At 45.9% G+C, this 16,667-nt stretch overlaps 1 protein-coding gene and 1 long non-coding RNA gene across 4 annotated transcripts in view; both read right to left on the bottom strand.

Moving 5' to 3' along the window:
• Positions 1–16,667, bottom strand: part of ARHGEF4 (Rho guanine nucleotide exchange factor 4) — a 236,383-nt gene that overhangs the window by 32,472 nt on the left and 187,244 nt on the right. Inside the window, exon 1 of one of the 3 annotated variants that reach the window (XM_030028408.2) lies at positions 5,724–6,328. The exons of the other annotated variants lie outside the window; for them this stretch is intronic. The gene's annotated coding sequence lies outside the window, so the exon portion shown is untranslated. Of the gene's footprint in view, positions 1–5,723; positions 6,329–16,667 lie in introns of those variants that run through there. 3 annotated transcript variants of the gene reach the window in all.
• Positions 1,228–5,717, bottom strand: LOC121233615. Its single transcript, XR_005933482.1, has 2 exons — positions 4,718–5,717; positions 1,228–2,372 (listed from the first exon to the last, which is right to left on the bottom strand). It is a non-coding gene; the product is annotated as an uncharacterized LOC121233615 (long non-coding RNA).

Genomic DNA, 16,667 nt, shown 5'->3' with positions numbered 1-16,667 from the left:
GCACAACCCCCCCATAGTGGCCACAGGCTTTTCAGTATGACAAAGTAGTTTTGCAAAAGCGGCTCAGTGCAGAGCACATTCCGGTAAATCAGGCAGCAATGGGATACTGCAGTCCCTGGCTGTCCTCTCTTGGTGTCTAGTGCAAATTTTCTCACTACATAATTAGATAGTGCTTAGTATATAACAAGTCCTGACTCCTGGGTGCTACAGGTGTGAATTGGGATACTAAAAAATACTAACTCATGACTCCTTAGCAGCCCATCTTTTTTACCACAAAGGCTATAAACACTGGGCCTATAAATAACATTCAGGTACTGCCCCTGCATAGTGGTCACTACAAACCAGCACAGCTTAGTAGAAGACAACATACTAATTCCATTCTTGTGTTGATATCCTAAATGGATGCAACATCAAACAAGTACAAGATTTTTAAGTGTGGATGCTATGGTGGTTTGCTCCATGCCCTGTGTCACCTTGGCTTTGCCCAGCAGCCTGCTCTGGACAGGAGCTGCTGCACATAGAAAGGAGGGGGGTAAAGGCAGCTCCTGTTCCCCCAACTGGTGGAGGCTCTACTTGCTCTGCCACCAAGGGACAGCAGAGATTCAGGTGCCCAATGTGAAACTGGCGCTCTCTGGAGGGAAAAGCATGCTGGAAGGGACTGTGCTAGGGCCTCCCTCCCTGGAGGGAGAAGGGGAAGATATGGGACCTTGGTGCTGCAGCACCATGCGTGGGACCAGAGACCTGCACCAGGCCCTTGTTCCAGAGGGGCCAGATCGGCTGGTGAGCTGCAAGGGAGAGCAAACTCCCAAATTTCCCTCTCCACGGTCCTTCACACCTGACTGACTCCTGTGCTGAAAGGTTCAACAACATCCTCTTGGTACTTGGGGAAATATTTTTCTTTTAGCACTACCAGCATAGCTGAGCTGACCATCACTCTTACCAGTTATAAACACAGAAGGCTTGCATGCTTGCAACAGGATAGAGAACGCCACTGTGGGCCTTCAGCAAGTCCATGCTACCACTTTTGAGTCCCATTTCCACTACTGCCAAACACAGACACGAAGTGGGTGCACTATATGTGACAACCACAGTCATGCCTGGAGTAATCCCAGCCAAAGAACAGGTACAAAGATTCAAATTAGACATAATTTTATTCCAGAGTTTCCAGCACATTCTGTAGTTAATAAGCCCAGTGACATGGCATAAATAACAAGTACTCCCCCTCTTAAAATCTTTCTTTAACCTGCATAATTGGACTTCTTTGGGTTGGTTTTTTTTTTTTTCTTTAAATCAAAACACTGGAAGCATTAATTAAAAGTAATTGTTGATGTTATCAATCTAAAATGCTTACTGTGTTTCTTATCTGGCCAGCTCACGCCTTAGATTTCAAGAATAAATCACAAAGACAGCAGATACCACCACAGAAATGAGTTTAGCCTGGGAGAACAAATTAAGAAAAGATACAATCTAAAGCCCAGATCTCCCTTTGGAAATGATGTCTTAGTCTCACTCCTGTTCATAGATGCTCTTTGCACTTGCAGGCTCAAAGTAAAGCAGTAGCAGAGCAAAACTCGTGCCTGTTAAATGTTCCGGTGAACTTGCCCCATGCAGGGGCAACACAAACTACCCATGCAGGGCTCAGGGAAGCAATACCCTGTCCCATCCCTGCACACTGCTTTGCCACGCAGCTGGAGTACACCAGTACTGCAGTGGCAGCACAGGGAAAAGAATGGACACACAGCTCTTACTCTGCACCCCAGGGAGGAGAAGGGAGAGTCCAGCAGCCACAAAAGGGCCTGGCTGACATGGCCTGGTCTGCAGCAGGAGCAGAGAGCACAGTGGGCACCAAGCACCCCAAGTGCTTTGCAGAGGGGCAGTGACTGCATCTCTCCCCCTTCCCTGGTCATGCTGTTCCCTCCCTGTGGCCACAGCCCAAATGCCATGGCAGAGCCTGACGTTCAGATCACTGCAGGGAAGGCAATCACAGCCTTCCTGCAGAGCATCTGTCTCTTGTGTCAAATAAGTGCACTGACAGCAAAGAAAAAAGCCAACTTTGTTGACAGAAATGCCAAAGTCTTCTCCTTCCCCACCGTCATTCTATCACCATCTACAGCTCCTGCACATGATACAGGGATCCTTCACCAGCTTTATTTTTCCTGGGCTTTATCGGCCATTGCAGCTTCTTCAGCCAAGATCTGAGGCAGGCTTGAATGAGTCACAACTAGTATCAGACTGATTAACACTTATACGCCAACTGCAGCTTCCAGCTTAATGTACACAGCTGTAGGTGAAGTTGACAAAAGAGAAAAACACTGGGTTCCCCATAACAAAACTCGACACAGATACTTCAGGACTAGTCAGGTATTGAACACCTAGACAAGCAGTGGAAAGAGAAAATGAAAATTCACCTAACATTAAATATTAAGAGGAAAAGTGTTCCCAGGCTCTTAGCAACCAGTGTTAACACCTGCAGCAGGCAGTGTTGTAACACGTATCTCCAATGAGTACTCTGTAATCTTGCAATTTGTGTTATAAGAATTTTTAAATGCAAGAACAATTCTAGTTTTTTTGCTCCCAACTATTCTGGTACCAATAATCTGGTGAAATTGCCCTATGCAAGGGTAATGCAAATTGCCCCATACAGGGAAGGGGGAGGCAATTTCACCAGCACTTGTGTTACTGTTTTCTATAACATACTTTTCTTCCAGGTCATCCCTCTCTGTCCTGTACTCCTCATAGCCCTTGAAGAAAACAGATCTTTGCTTTATTTCTCTAGCAGCAGGCAGGTCTTCTCCCGCTGGGGAAGTCTTGGTTCCTTTGTGTCAACAACTGCAATGTTTCCCAGAGAGGAGAGCTGCCCTGCAGGAAGCAATGTGGCAGCTCTGTACCTCAGAGGCATTAACTGCCCAAACTCATGTTATTCCCGAGACTTACATTTCCTCTCTAGTATCAGCAGTGAGCATTTGGGGGCACTGGATCAGCTGCTAGCAAGACACTCCTCCACGTCCCATTACATGCACTGGCTGCTTCTGCACAAGCTTTCATGTGTCAAAGAAGCAGAGGCAAATGGCTCTGGCTCCCACAGACACTGCCACTGTAACTGGGCAGAGCAAAGGGAACTTTTTGGAAACAAAAAACGCCGTACCAGGTATGGTGCAGATGGGATAAAAGTGGGCCAGAGAGAGAAGGGAAGGAGAAGGCTCCAGCGTTGTGGGAGCACTTGCATGCTCACAGCAGCGCTGTGCCTGCCCCAGGAGCCCGCCATCACCAGGTTTGGTATTCGATCCCTTCCAAGCAGTGGGAATAGGACTTCCCCAAACTGAGCAAGTAGCAGCTAGCAGAGGGTGAATTACTTCATCACCACAAGACCAGGTCCAGCTACCTAATTAATTTTGAAGGACACTAAATAAGTTCCTGGAAAACTTCCCTGAAGCACCTTCCTAGGCAGACTATAACAGGAAGCTACAGTCTCTAGTTCAGTGACAAAAGCCACCCAAGGAGTATTTCAGTGACACGACACCGAGCTAAACAAGAGCACTCGTCACTTTGTGAATCTAGGATCAGTCTTGGCTGGCAGACGTTTGTGCTCAGCTTACCAGCCGCCCCACACGGCTTGTATGTGTTGAGCCAAATGTTCGGATTATGAATGGAGTTGACCTACCGGCTACTCTCCAGAGCTGTGTGTGCATATGCAGGCCCTGTGAATAACTGCAGTTCTCATCTAACACCAGATGTGTTTTGCACTATTTCAAGATACAGAGCAGGCAAGACAGCAATAACTGACAGTTCAAACACATTGCAGGGGCTACCATGATGCTGAGGCCTGTTACTGCTCCCACTGCTGTCAAGAGCAAAACACACACCCACTAGATGAGGGGTGAGAGCTTCTGAATGAATGCTCAAGCACTTTCAGAGCCTGCTCAAACCTTGTGCATGATCTGCCCTCACAAGCAGCTGCCAAAAGCTTTCTGTCGCTGACACCTATGACCCCAAAGCCATACTTTGGTCCCTCATCTGTCATTTGAAGACTTGAGGTATTTTTTCACATCTTTCACTTGTCCTTTCCAATAAACAATCTTTTTTCCACCTTATGCCATAAAGTTCTGATTCCAGCTGTAACTAAGACCATGGGTAAAGTTTAGAGGGGAGAGAAAACAGATTTGTTTGAAAGGCAGTGTTGTGTGCTGAGGTTTGGAGGGTTTTTTTAAAATGGTAACTTCAGAAAACAGCAAATACTGGATGGTTCCAGTGGCTGTTTATCACAATGTCTAGCTAATAGAGTTAATAGCCTAGTCTGAGATTTTTAATAATTCAAAACTGTTCATCTACATAAGAGATTCCCAGAGAAGTGCAGCAACCTGGGGCCTGCTGCTGCCCCCCACCCAGCACTGCAGGAGACTCTCCTCTCTCAGGGAAAAGGGTGTTCCATACTTCAGATGTAACAGAAAGGAGCTCAGCAAGTACAAATTTCATTTCTGTGTGCTAAAGTGACGTCGGTTTGCACAACACTAATGTACTACACACAATAACATAAATAACTGGTACAGAGTACACCACTCATGATCACAGAGACAACATCACCATCCAGCCTTTCTCAACATCCGATCAGACTCCAGAAGCCATAAACATTCAGGTCTGAAAGGACTGCAGTAACTTCAACCATTAGTGCCAGCAAATGCACTGCCCTCATGAAAGCTGTACTTAAATTGCAGATTACCTAACACACAAAATGAAGGATCCTGCTGAATTTTAAGGGCTTGGATATTTTGCACAGTCTCCAGCACAAATGCAAGCAGCGTCATTAAGACCAGAGCACCATGGCTTCCTTTCCAGTCTGTCTTCCTCCAGGAATTGGTCTCCTTCAATGGCATCGAGTAGAGGGTTGATCCACTGAGGTGCCAATGCCCAAGTCTGGAAGTGTTGTGATGTACAAGGCTGCCGATAAAACATCATTGAGGTGAACAGGCCTGGAGCGAGCATGCTGCTTTGCTACCCTTCCCTCCTAATGGGTCTACAAGAGTGCTCCTTGAGTTGCTTCCCCACTGTGCCTGGCTACTACCGGCCAGTGAGAAACATGTGGCCTTCAAGCAGTGTCCTGTGCTGTGGTTCTGCCAGCCATTTTAATACATGTAGCAGATAAGCACTGAGGTATAATAAAGGAAACGGGATAAAAGCCAACAAAACACTCCTTCCACACTGCTGCAGCATTTATTCAGCCCGAATTTCTGATGCACTCTATTGATCAATCACTTTAGCTAATTGGGCATTACTCATGCCACCGCAGAGCACAATGTTCACAATGGCAGAGCAACGGAGGCATTACGGGGTTCAGATTTTTACAGCAGGTGTTTACATGTAGCAGGTCCTTGTGTAAGGGCTCGTTATAGGATGACTGTCCCTCTGCAAACAAAGCAGCAGCACTTCGGGCTTCTCCAGGGCTGGGAAGTGCTACGCATAGGCACAGTATCATCATCGTTAGGAATTGAGGCTGATTAGGGCCACGGAGAGCGGTTACAATTAAGCAGGTTGGCTCTGTTACCTCTTTCCCTTTCTCTGGTTTAACGGTGATCCAAACCGCAAGGCACAGGTGATGACAAGAGGAGAGTGAGGGGAGCAGGGTGGGGAAGGAACCGATGATTAAAAAACAAAGGAGGGATACTCTGAGACACACAGTTACTGTAACGGCAGACAAGCAGACCAGAGGCAGACAACGACAAGCTGACCTGCTGATTTGTCGCCCAGTCCTGGAAACCCCCATGCACGACACCACTACCGACAGTCCTCCTTCAGTGAAATGCCAAAAGAAACATCAGCACCACGTTGACGATGATGAGGAAGAGCAGGATGACAAAGACCACTACCCGCTGGGTCTCCGGGTTCATGTTGCAGCGGAGGAAAGTGTGAAGCGCACTCCATTTGTGCCTGCTTCGGTCAGGGACCTTTGCCATGGCTTCAGCCCCCGGAAAAAAAAAAAACCCAACAAAACAGCAGCAGCCTTCTCAAGTGACCGCTGTACAGCCCACAGCGGGGGCACGGATGGGGGCAGAGGGCTGTGAACAAAAGCTGGTTTGCAGCTCTCAAAAGCAGAAGTCTAAATGGTTCGACACAGCCATTGCTGGTCCTGCGCAGCACGTGTGCCAAAACGCCCCCTCCTCCCCACCCCCTTATGTCAGGGGGACGCTTATCGGCACACCCGTGGGTTTCCACATCTTCTTTGCCGAAGGAACCGTCGCCATCGCTTTAGCAGACGGAAGACGTTGAATTCCTTCTCGCAGAAAGCCCGAGCGTGCCGGAGCACTGCAATCCGGGCTGCGATATTGGCTTTCCAGAGAGCGACTCAGCTATTTGCTGGGCGCCGTCTCCAGGATACATGCAGGCCTTAGCAACGCGGCAAGCGCCAGCCCAACGTGGCGGTGTGCAGGGGAGGCTTTTAAGGAGGGTCAGGAGTGGATTAGGCGGCTGCTTTTTTAAATCCTTCTACCCGCACTAAGAGCGTGCCAGCAATAGAGACAAGTCCTGCCAGAAGGCAAATCCCGCTGCTCCCGCTGGGGCTGGGGAAAGCTGGCCGTGGGACAGCGCAAGGGCACCGTGAGGGCACGCACTGCTTCTGGCACACCTGAGCGTGCAACAAGCTGCTGGGTGTTTGCGAAGAGGACAGGTGGAGATGCAGCCCTCTGACTGGGGGTCCAGGAGAAGCGGCTCCTGTTGGACTCTGCCGTCCGCTCCCCAGCAGGATCCCGCAGCCAGAATGTCTAAAGGACTTGGCTACTTCTGCCAATGCCTCCGTGGGACTAAGGCACTCAAAACCCGAATCTCTGCAACCAGAAAACCTTTAGTCAGCTCTGCAGAGCCCTAAACGTGCTTTTATGAACTTAACATTTTGCTGCTGGACCGTGAAGTTCACCAAGCATCAAGCTGCCTGGGGTACACTCACAGATGCCCCAGCCTAAGCACAGCTCCCACCAGTGTCTCGTCAGGGTCAGGATGAAAAGGCACTCCTCCTTGGAAAGGCCAGCGATGGCTCTTGGAGAGCACCCATCACAGACAGGCTCTTTTGACTACAGTAGCAGCCCTTTTCTTTCCTCTAGCCAGCAAAGCAGAGCCCACCTTTTACTCGACAGCCAGCAGTAATAGCACTCCCTAGGAAAGGAAGAGGAGGGCCCAGTATTCAAGTCGTTCATTGATGGAAGGTAATTCCGCATCTTCCAGTGCTCACCCCACACACCCCTCATGAAACTGAGGAGTGTGAATCCAGCAATCCAGCCCCTGGAGCTAGGGCTAGATGATACATTAGCTCGTGCATGGAGCTGGGTGCAAAGAGGCTGACTCTGCACTTCACCCAGTGGTTTCAAACATGAAAAAAAACCCATAAATCCAAAACCACAATATGTATATATACACACACATTCCTAAGAGCAGGAACCAGAAGTCATGGCTCCCCCCTTAATCATACTAACTGCTAAACACCTATGGTAGCATCCATCTCTGGGAAGGGCAATGAGGGAACAGCCACATGAAGTGGCTATGAAGAGAACGCACTCAGCTGCTCCCACAATTGAGAGAATACATATAAAAAAAAGCTGTCTTTTTTCAGCTGTTAGCACATCAGTGCCCATAATGTTTCTTGAAGATCTGTATAGCTCCCGTATGTATCCTGGAACACAGCAGCTGAGAGATTTAAAAGGAAAAAGGTTTAAGAGGCTGGGTACTTTTCTTTCATTTTGTTTTTTTTCCCCAAACTGTGCTAACCTCAGCAGGAGTTATATAGAAAGTGCCAAGCAGTCAAACAACTTCCACTGTCTCCTAATGCTTCCGTAACATTTAAGATATCTGTCTCTTCTAAGCATTATAAAATCAAGTCTAGAATTATTTCAGTTTGCCGGTTTCTGAACTTAAAGACCCAGCAAATCTCCTTGTCTCTAGCCTAAACATAGAACAAGGGGAATAATGCATAGGACGAGGGCTTGTGCTCTCAGTGCAGCTTCAAGACCTGGTAATCAGAACTTCACATATGGAGCAAACTACTGGGATCCACAGCTCCCAGGTGTTTTTAAGTTTTTGGCCTGCATTCACTTAATGGCTCTGAAAAACCAATTCTCCTTGCCATATGCACCACAACATAATACTTAGGTCCCTAAGCTTGCAGACTTCAATTTAATGAAAGTTCTTCAAGTCCACAGTTGACTCGCATCATCACATTGTTCAACTCCTGGGCATTCTGCAAATCTTGTCTCATTTTGAAGGCTTTTCATGAACTGATTGAGTTTGGGCACAAGCCACCAAACAGTATTTGGGAGGGATGCAGATCTTCAGGAGAAGCTAATCATGGTGAATGGGAAGCATGATCACACATGCTTCTTTGAAACCTGCACAGCAACTACTATCTTCTCTAGTCACTTAGTTACACTGTGAAGAAATAGATCAACTCCAGTGACCCACCAAGTCACACACTGGTGACTCAAGCTGGCAGAGGTATACTGTTGCTGCCACAGGACACTAGGCAATTTCTAAAATCCATGATGATGTAATTCTCCAGTAATCTGAAATGTTTGCCACTCAGGAACATGCTTGAGCATTTGAAGGTGAAAGCATAGAAAGTTTGACTGAGTATCTATAAAGACATCTTAAAGGGGAAAGTAGTTTACTTCTTGGGCACTGCTCTGAGACCACCTGGAAGGAGAAGTTGGGGGGAAACTGATACTGAGATGAAAATACAGAAAAAAAGATGCAAAATTGTAACAGAGCGTGCATTTTCACCTATCTTTGTTGGACCTGTCTCTAAGAAACATCCTAAGCCACAGCTATGTTCCTTTGCTTTTCTGATGTACAGACCTAAGTGCCCTCCTGCAGTACATTGCCTGGGCACATAGAACACGCTTACCTTGTGTACATCTTGGAGCATTACACAATTAATGTTAAGGTGCAGTCACCCTTCTGACCCCACCATGAATAAGCAAGCATGAGTAGAAACTGGTCTCAACAAAGACAACAACTGCAGTGACTCTAGCTGTGACCTGGCTTTTGTTTTCACCCCCAAGCAGTGAATCCCCTCATACAGTCCTTTGCAGAGTCTCTGCGCATGGGGGAGTTACTTCCATGGTAACGCAAAGTGTTTGTGGGGCTGGGGGTCTCCAGCTGCTGCCACATGCTGCTAAACACCATGTGGCATTTTTCTATGACAGAAATAAAGCCTCATTCTTTTTCCTCACTGGTCAGACATGCTTCTGTGGTAGGTGGCATCAGCCAAGAGATGAAAATAGCTGAATGTTTCACCTTGTGGCTTGTAATAGAGTGGGACTTAGTTTGTATAACTATCATTGAGGGACCATTATTTCAAGTAAGTGCTGCACAATCTTCATTGGAATCTAATTTGCAATTGTAATAATTTACATCTAATCCTTCCTCTAAGAGCCATCCTCAGCCAAGACTGCACCAAGGGAATAAAGCTGCCACTCAAACGGTGCAAGTGGTGAGCACAGAGCAGCCTCGAAGGCCTGGTTGCACACAAAGCCATGCTGCAGTCACAGAAGCTGGTCTCAAGCCTTCAGAGAGTAAATCATTCAAGAACCCCCAGTCTAATACTAGATAAAGCAGAAACAGAAAGACACCCCTTTACTTTCCATCAAAATTATACTAATTATTGTCCAGCCCTTACTCGTCACCTTGCTTTTATCTGCAGCAATTGAGGCCTAAGCTTTTGAAGACTGTTTTAGGTGTCAGTTTTAGGAGGCCAGAAGCGTACAGACAAACCCACTTGCCTGCCGAACAAAATCAGCATTTCAATATTGTAGCAGCTGAACTGGGAACTGAAAGGCACATGTACATAAACGTGAAAAATCAGTAACTGTAATAAGCAGCACAGGTGCTTCAGTAGAACAGGCAAATAAATGAGAAGTCGAGCCCTGAAGTTATATCCAGTGCACCGGGAAAGCAAAGAGCACATGCCCCAGAGCGAGGCCCCTGAGGGCAGCCATGCAGAGGGGACCAGCCCTGCCGTCAGCACCTTTCCCCTCTCTTGCAAGACAGCAGACTTGGAAAGCAAGGCTCTGAGTAGTAAGCTAGATATCATGCTAAAGCACGTTTCCAGGACTTCCTATACTTGACTTAGCACAAACAGGGATGTGTTTGCTACAAGTGGAAGACACACAATGCAATTCAACTCCTCTTAAAGCCAAGGATGATTAGTATTGAAGGCATAAACAAACTGTGCTCTAAAAATCACTAGAGGAAAAAAGAACACACTTACTGGGTCATTTATCAACACCCTCTCTCTGATGAGGTGAAAAATGTGTCAAAATATTAACAAGTAACAAAGACAGGAGAAGTAGTGCTAGATTTGAGGCTGGATTAGGCCCATCTGATATGATACACAGTCGTGTACTTTTTTGCCCCAGCTGAACTACCTCATTCTCTGCACAGGGCACAGCAGCAGTCAGCAGGCTGGCAGTCAGCTCTGTGGTGTTTGCCTGCTCTGTTCAACAGAGCTTTGCATACCATGCAAACAGAGCACTGAGTAAGCAAATACTAACTTCTTGACAAGTTTTCCTAAGATGTTCCTAAATAGGGTATCTTCTGAGGTAGCATTACTCTCTTTTTACACCAATGAAGCCACAGACACAAATATCAACTCCCCTGTCCCTCTAGTTGGATCACTGGCTGTTTGGATGCTGCGTATACAGAACTGCAGAGGAGGAGAACATGTTCAGCACGCGCAGAAACCTGCAACAGTTCAACAGCCAAAGTAACAAATTTCACCTGGATCCATATGACTGTTTTTTTTCCCCCCTTTAACCTGTCTCTGACATAAAAATCACCAAATTATTACTGCCTTTTTCATAACACAGAGCTGTTGAAGAGCTTCTTGGGGAAGAAGCTTCTATTAATTTTTATTTTTTTAACTGGGTGATGAAAATACTTCCACCTAATAACACTGGGGTGATCGAACCATTTCAAATGCATCTTTCACAAAAGAATCCAGGCTCTGAGTGAACATTCAATGGACAAATTTCCACTCAGTTTTCAGTTCAGCAGCTGAAAACAAGGACTGAGAATGAAATTGTGAGAGGCAAGCATTGCTACCTGCAAATCAATCCATGAAAACCAAGTTTCCTTAACTCCCAAATATCCCATTATCACACTTGCCCAGCATCCAACCTAAGCAACTATCAACCCTGTTATGCATTGAATTAACCCTCAGTAACAACTGCAGCTAACACCTTCCAAAAGGATGTCATTCACTATCGAGCCATGGCCAGAAAACATCAGAACAAGTACACCTTCTTAAACTGCATTTGATCATATATTTCTAAAATGGAAAACAGCCTGTCAAAGGCCCACAATTTGCTCTGAATTTTCAAGTGTGTAACACTGTGTTACTAGAGTACAGTTACTCCCACTGCATGTTTCTCTAGCTAGTACTGCATGGTTTAAGCCCACACAGCTTTTACAGCCAGTATTTCCCTGGGCAGTTTACTCATGTAATACTGCCAAAACATTACAAGTTGTTCTCTTGCTTGAGTACTAAGATTCATGAGATAATTATCAATGGAAAGAAAATTGCCCTGACAGTTTCTTTGTGTAGTGCATAGACTAAGGCATGGCCACATTGGTACGCTGCAAGAAAAGCGGCTGTTTACATGGGCCACCCCTGACAACAATTAAAAAAAAAAAAGACGACAATGTGCTTAGCAACCACTCTTTTGCTTTCAGACTCTACTAAAGCTAGAAAATCTTCCAAGGTCTCCTAAAGCAAGTTTTATTTTCAAGAGCAGCAACAATAACTATTAACACATTTGAAGCACCTGGGAATTATTGTCATGGCCTAGAGCTCTGGTGTCAGAGGAACCATGTTGCTGCTGTGAGCCACGTACCGACACAACACATCCCACACGCTTCTGTGAGCTGAGGCAAGGGAGCTTCCAGCATCACACACAGAAGATGACACATTTCCAGGGTGGGTTGGGCTAGTGCTGGGCATACATTTGGGTTTGACTGAAGGTGGAAAATTCTCTCTCAATACTGAATGACCGATGACAGGCAAGGGATACAGACAGGAATGGTCTGGGAAACAAAACAAAGCATGTAATGATAGATGTGGTGGAACAAGGAACAAGCAGAGAGAAGCAAAGGCTGGCACAGTCCATGCAATAGCCTAGGAAAATGGATCTTTTCAATACAAGATTGGACACAGGCAGAACAAAGGATGCTGTATTAATGATGCTCTGGAATAAAGACAGGCTGATTGGGATATACAGTAAGACGGATGGATAGGAAAGGAAATGCTGCATCTTAGAGACCTGACAAGATTAACAGCTTGAATGCAGTAGCTAGAAAGGGGTCAGAATAGAAGATGACAATCTTGTTATAGAGCTGAGGAACAGACAGGGTGACAACAACTATCCTTAGTGACCAAGGGAGGAGGTGTTCAGGAGGTCCTAGAAATTATTTTAATGCTTTTTTTTGGCTATCCGATTTTTGAGCTGAAAATTTGACAGCCATGGATAACACAGAAAGACAGGGAATGGTCTTCATTTGGGAACTACATGGATTGGAACAGAGAAATAAGGGAGAAACAGAGGCAGAGAAACACTCTGAGAAATGTCAGGGAAAGGAGAGAGGGAAACAGGCATGGGTAGAGTTGTGGGACCTGAAGCAGGTGATGTCAGAGGAAGCTGCAATGAAGCCAGTAAAAATAGATACAAGTGGGTGAGAAGAAGGGGATGAATAACAGTGCAAGGTGAGTGACAAGATGAATATGGTAAACAACATGGGGTAGAGGAAGATGCATAATGTACAGAGCTGAAAACACACTAAAAGATAATCCCTGTAAGAGTTTTTAAGAGAGGTGGCTGGAGGGGGCAGGGAACAGGGGCAAGCTTTATTTTTTGGTTGGTTTTAGACCATAAGACTCTTTTCTTTCTGACTACACAGGAATTTTCAAGAAAGCCATGTAGTTTTGGGCTCTCTGGCATATTCTGTTGAGCCCACATATTATAAAATATAAGTACAGGGTTCCTTTAGCTGCCATCTTTAAAAAAATGTGTTTGGTTGCAGAGCAGTGTTATGACACTTCTCTGACTGCTCAGCCTCCTCACCTCTACAGAATATACTAGTCTTGTGGATGTAGAAAATGGGAAAACTGCTTACAAGTAACAGCTCTGTAAAGTTCTTCCAAGTTGGCATGTAATAATGTTAATTTGAGAATCCTCCTTCATTGTCTTCTGATGAAATTAGAGGAGCCATAGGAGGGTCTGCGGAGAACAAGCAGCTCCATGGAGTATGAGAATGAGACAAGCTATGACAGGCTAAAAGATACATGACTTGTGTACAAGAAACAGCCTAGAGATTTTTATGTCCTACACAACAGAAAAGCAGGGCAGAAATTTTACATGGTCAAGCGGCCTTCCGAGGCCACCTTTTCCTGATACCTCTGTTTTAGCCTGCAGGCTGGAAAAAATGCAACAGAACAACACACCCTGAAGAATGAGTTTTGATGGGCTGTTCTCCAAGACCCTGCCCCATCGACCAAGAAATTAGTAACAATTTAAGATACAGCTCAGAAAATAAACTTGGTAAGTGGCTGTCAAGATGATCAGCAAGGCAAGGATGGGAAACTGATAGCCCCAACAGTAAATGAACAAGGTGCCCCCCCGCTTTACTAGCAAAGCATCCATTAGGCACAGAGGAATGTGAAGAAACAGGACATTCAGTCCATATTGGATAGCTCAAGCAGCCTGCTTTCTTTTCACAAAACCCATTGACATGAGGACTTGCCAGTGGCAAATCAGTGGAATAGTCAGAAGCAGGATCCTCTCTAAAGATTATAGATAAAAGCAGCTAGAAGTAGGAATGAAAAAAATAACCCACATCAACACCTTTCAGGTCGCTGTTCCCTACAACTGCACCTGCCCCTCAACCCAAAACTTCAAGAAAGCTGAACTTGATGTTCAACTGCTGTAAAGCAGCACAGCTCTACTCCTGTCCTCTGAGGCCCTGATCATGCTCCACAACTCCATGCAAATCTGCCTGACAAGTATGTGCCACATGGAGGTGTGCCAGTCAGCCCCATACTGCCAGGGACAAAGGCCATTCTGTTTGCTTGCCTATGGAGTGCGCGTGTGTTGAAGTGTGGGAGTAGTGGGGTTAATGCAAGTAACATTTCCTCATTTTGCTGCAAGGAGCAGGGGTATGACTGGCCTGCAGTGGAACAGTGGCTCTCCCAGGGCATGCCAAGGGCACCAAGCAAGGTCTGGCCCCAGGTGCCCCAGAGGGAGGGGGAGTCTTCCCACAAGCCTCAGGAAAAGCCAGGCTGGCACTTCAGCAGCTTGGTTGTTGTCACTGATCTTTCTTCCCTCTACAGCTCCCACAGTTTTGCTGCTTTTATCAGAGTGGCAATACAAAACTGCAAGGAATATGCCGATGCCTTCATTGCATTAAAGCATGGCTGAACTTGCTGCCAACTCTGCCCCCAGTTTACTGAGTGTAGGTACAAAGGGCCTTGGTCACAGGACAGGGCTGAAGCTGACAGGGAAGATCTTTTGAGGGATTAACAGTGCTCTCTGAAGGGCCAGAAGAGTCAGGAGAGATTTTATTTTTCCACCACAGGGTTCAAATGTCTTCTGGGGATTAGGAAAAAAGAGAAAACTTTGCGGAGAGGAGCTGCTCTAAATCAGGATTTGGAGAGAGGAGAACAAATCCAAGAAACATTCTGATATCAAAACCATGCTGAGGAACCTGAGGCACAATCTAAAATCAGATATATTCACTCCTTTGTCTCTATGCAAACACTTAAACCTGGAATAACCTCTACACTAACCTTTACCCAGCATTCCTACTCTGTCACATTCCTTCTTTATCCCCTTTTCTCAGCAAATCTTTGTACTCCAATATCCACTTCGTTATTGTGCTGTTATCCTTCACAGGTGTTTCTTAAACTAGCCAACCGGGGCATGGACATCCCAAAAACTATTTTTAAAATAAAGACATCAGCAGAGTGAATTGTAACAGCAAGATTCTGCAAAACAGACTTGTCTTTGCACACCATCGGGCGATCATTTCAAGCAGGAATAACTGCAGTTTAATTTATGCTACACTCTGAAGTCAGATTGTACAAAGGGTGCAAATATTGCAGTGCTTTCAATGCTCTTCCTTCCATAGAACAGTGGTGGAGAGTTAGGTACCAAACCAAGGATCCCTGAAAGCCAAACAAGGAGCTCCCAAGGATAGCTAGTGAGGTACACCAAGGACAAGGGCAAGTTCCTTCTCCGTATCAGACAGAGGACAGGTTTGAAAACAAGGCTCCCACTTCACACATGAATGGTGAAATCACTCATCTTCACCTGCTCACAGGTTATCCTTGGCTGTCATTGCACAGGGTCTGATCGAGTGTGTGCACTCCACAGCCAGGCCCTGCAGGCAACACTGGTTGAAGGATGGCAAATTAGAAAGCCTGGGATTAGGTGCGTGTGAGACCCCTCAGCAGGTAGGGACCATCAGAACCTTAGAGGGTTAGCGCCTGCCTGCCACACTAACTCAAGTGCAGCAGAGCAAGGATTTGAAGATCTCAGTGGCGCCATGGTAGATGGCTCTTGTGCTAGAAGTGGAAGGCAGGAAGCCAAGACCTTCTGCAAGCATAACCCTTAGCCCTACAGGATACGATACCAGTGGTACGGATTAAAAGAGCTCTTTTAACGGGATGTCAAAGTTTTGGAAGTTGGTTGCAGCCTTCACCATAAAGAGACCTCTTGTTATCAGCATCAGTAGACATGCCATGTTTTCTTTAAGCAGTGGGGAGCATCAGACAGAGTTCTAGGAACCCACAGATACACTGGATAAAATACAGGCAGACTTTGAGATGATTTGGCACAAGTAACTTCAGGAGTTAAAACATTGTTGGATCATTTTTCTCCAAGTGGAAAACTATTTGTGGAGCCAAGCCTCTGTATACCCCACTAACTGGGAACACATTTAATGCCAGCAAACAACAGACATTATTAAGAGTCCCCTAATACTCACAAGCTATCATTAACAAGTGTTAGCAGAAGCTGATAGAGTCTTCACAATTTAACAGCTGGCAGGGCTAATGTAAGAACTCCAAAGTCATCATGCTGTCTCCAGTTATTTGAGTGATGTATTTAGGTCTGTTTTACAGCCACAGATGAGAGTTTGGGCAGTATCTTCCCCTCTTTAAACGTCAGTATGTGTGTGGGGACACACCCATGCCCACAAAGAGGTGAAACACAGAGGCTACCTCTGCTGTTCTGCTTCTTCAAGTTTGGCTCCTGGAAGGAGGAGTTAGGTCCACTCAGAGACTGACCCCATAACCCAGTCATTCTCTTATGCATGTGCAGGGCCCCTTCCACTGTTAACACCTCAGCATTTTTGTTTAGGAGTTAAAACTGTGACAGACCCCCATGTGCTATTCTTGCCCCAAGACCTAAGCTAATCCTGGCTGGTTTTTGTTTGTTCCTAATGAGTATCAAATTAATAGTGCTATTTAGAGAAAGCATAGGTCTAGCAAAATTATGTGTTTTATAGAAATGCTTCTGTGTGGATTGAACTCCTGCTGGTGGTCTGTGTGTATGCTACAGATCATAGCATACATGTTATGGGAGCTACCAACCCACACCTCACACGTATGTGTGGGAACAAGCATTTGGATTGCTCAC

Source organism: Aquila chrysaetos, chromosome 10, assembly GCF_900496995.4.
Source record: "Aquila chrysaetos chrysaetos chromosome 10, bAquChr1.4, whole genome shotgun sequence".
NCBI lineage: Eukaryota > Metazoa > Chordata > Aves > Accipitriformes > Accipitridae > Aquila > Aquila chrysaetos.
This window is presented reverse-complemented; position numbering and strand designations above follow the sequence as displayed.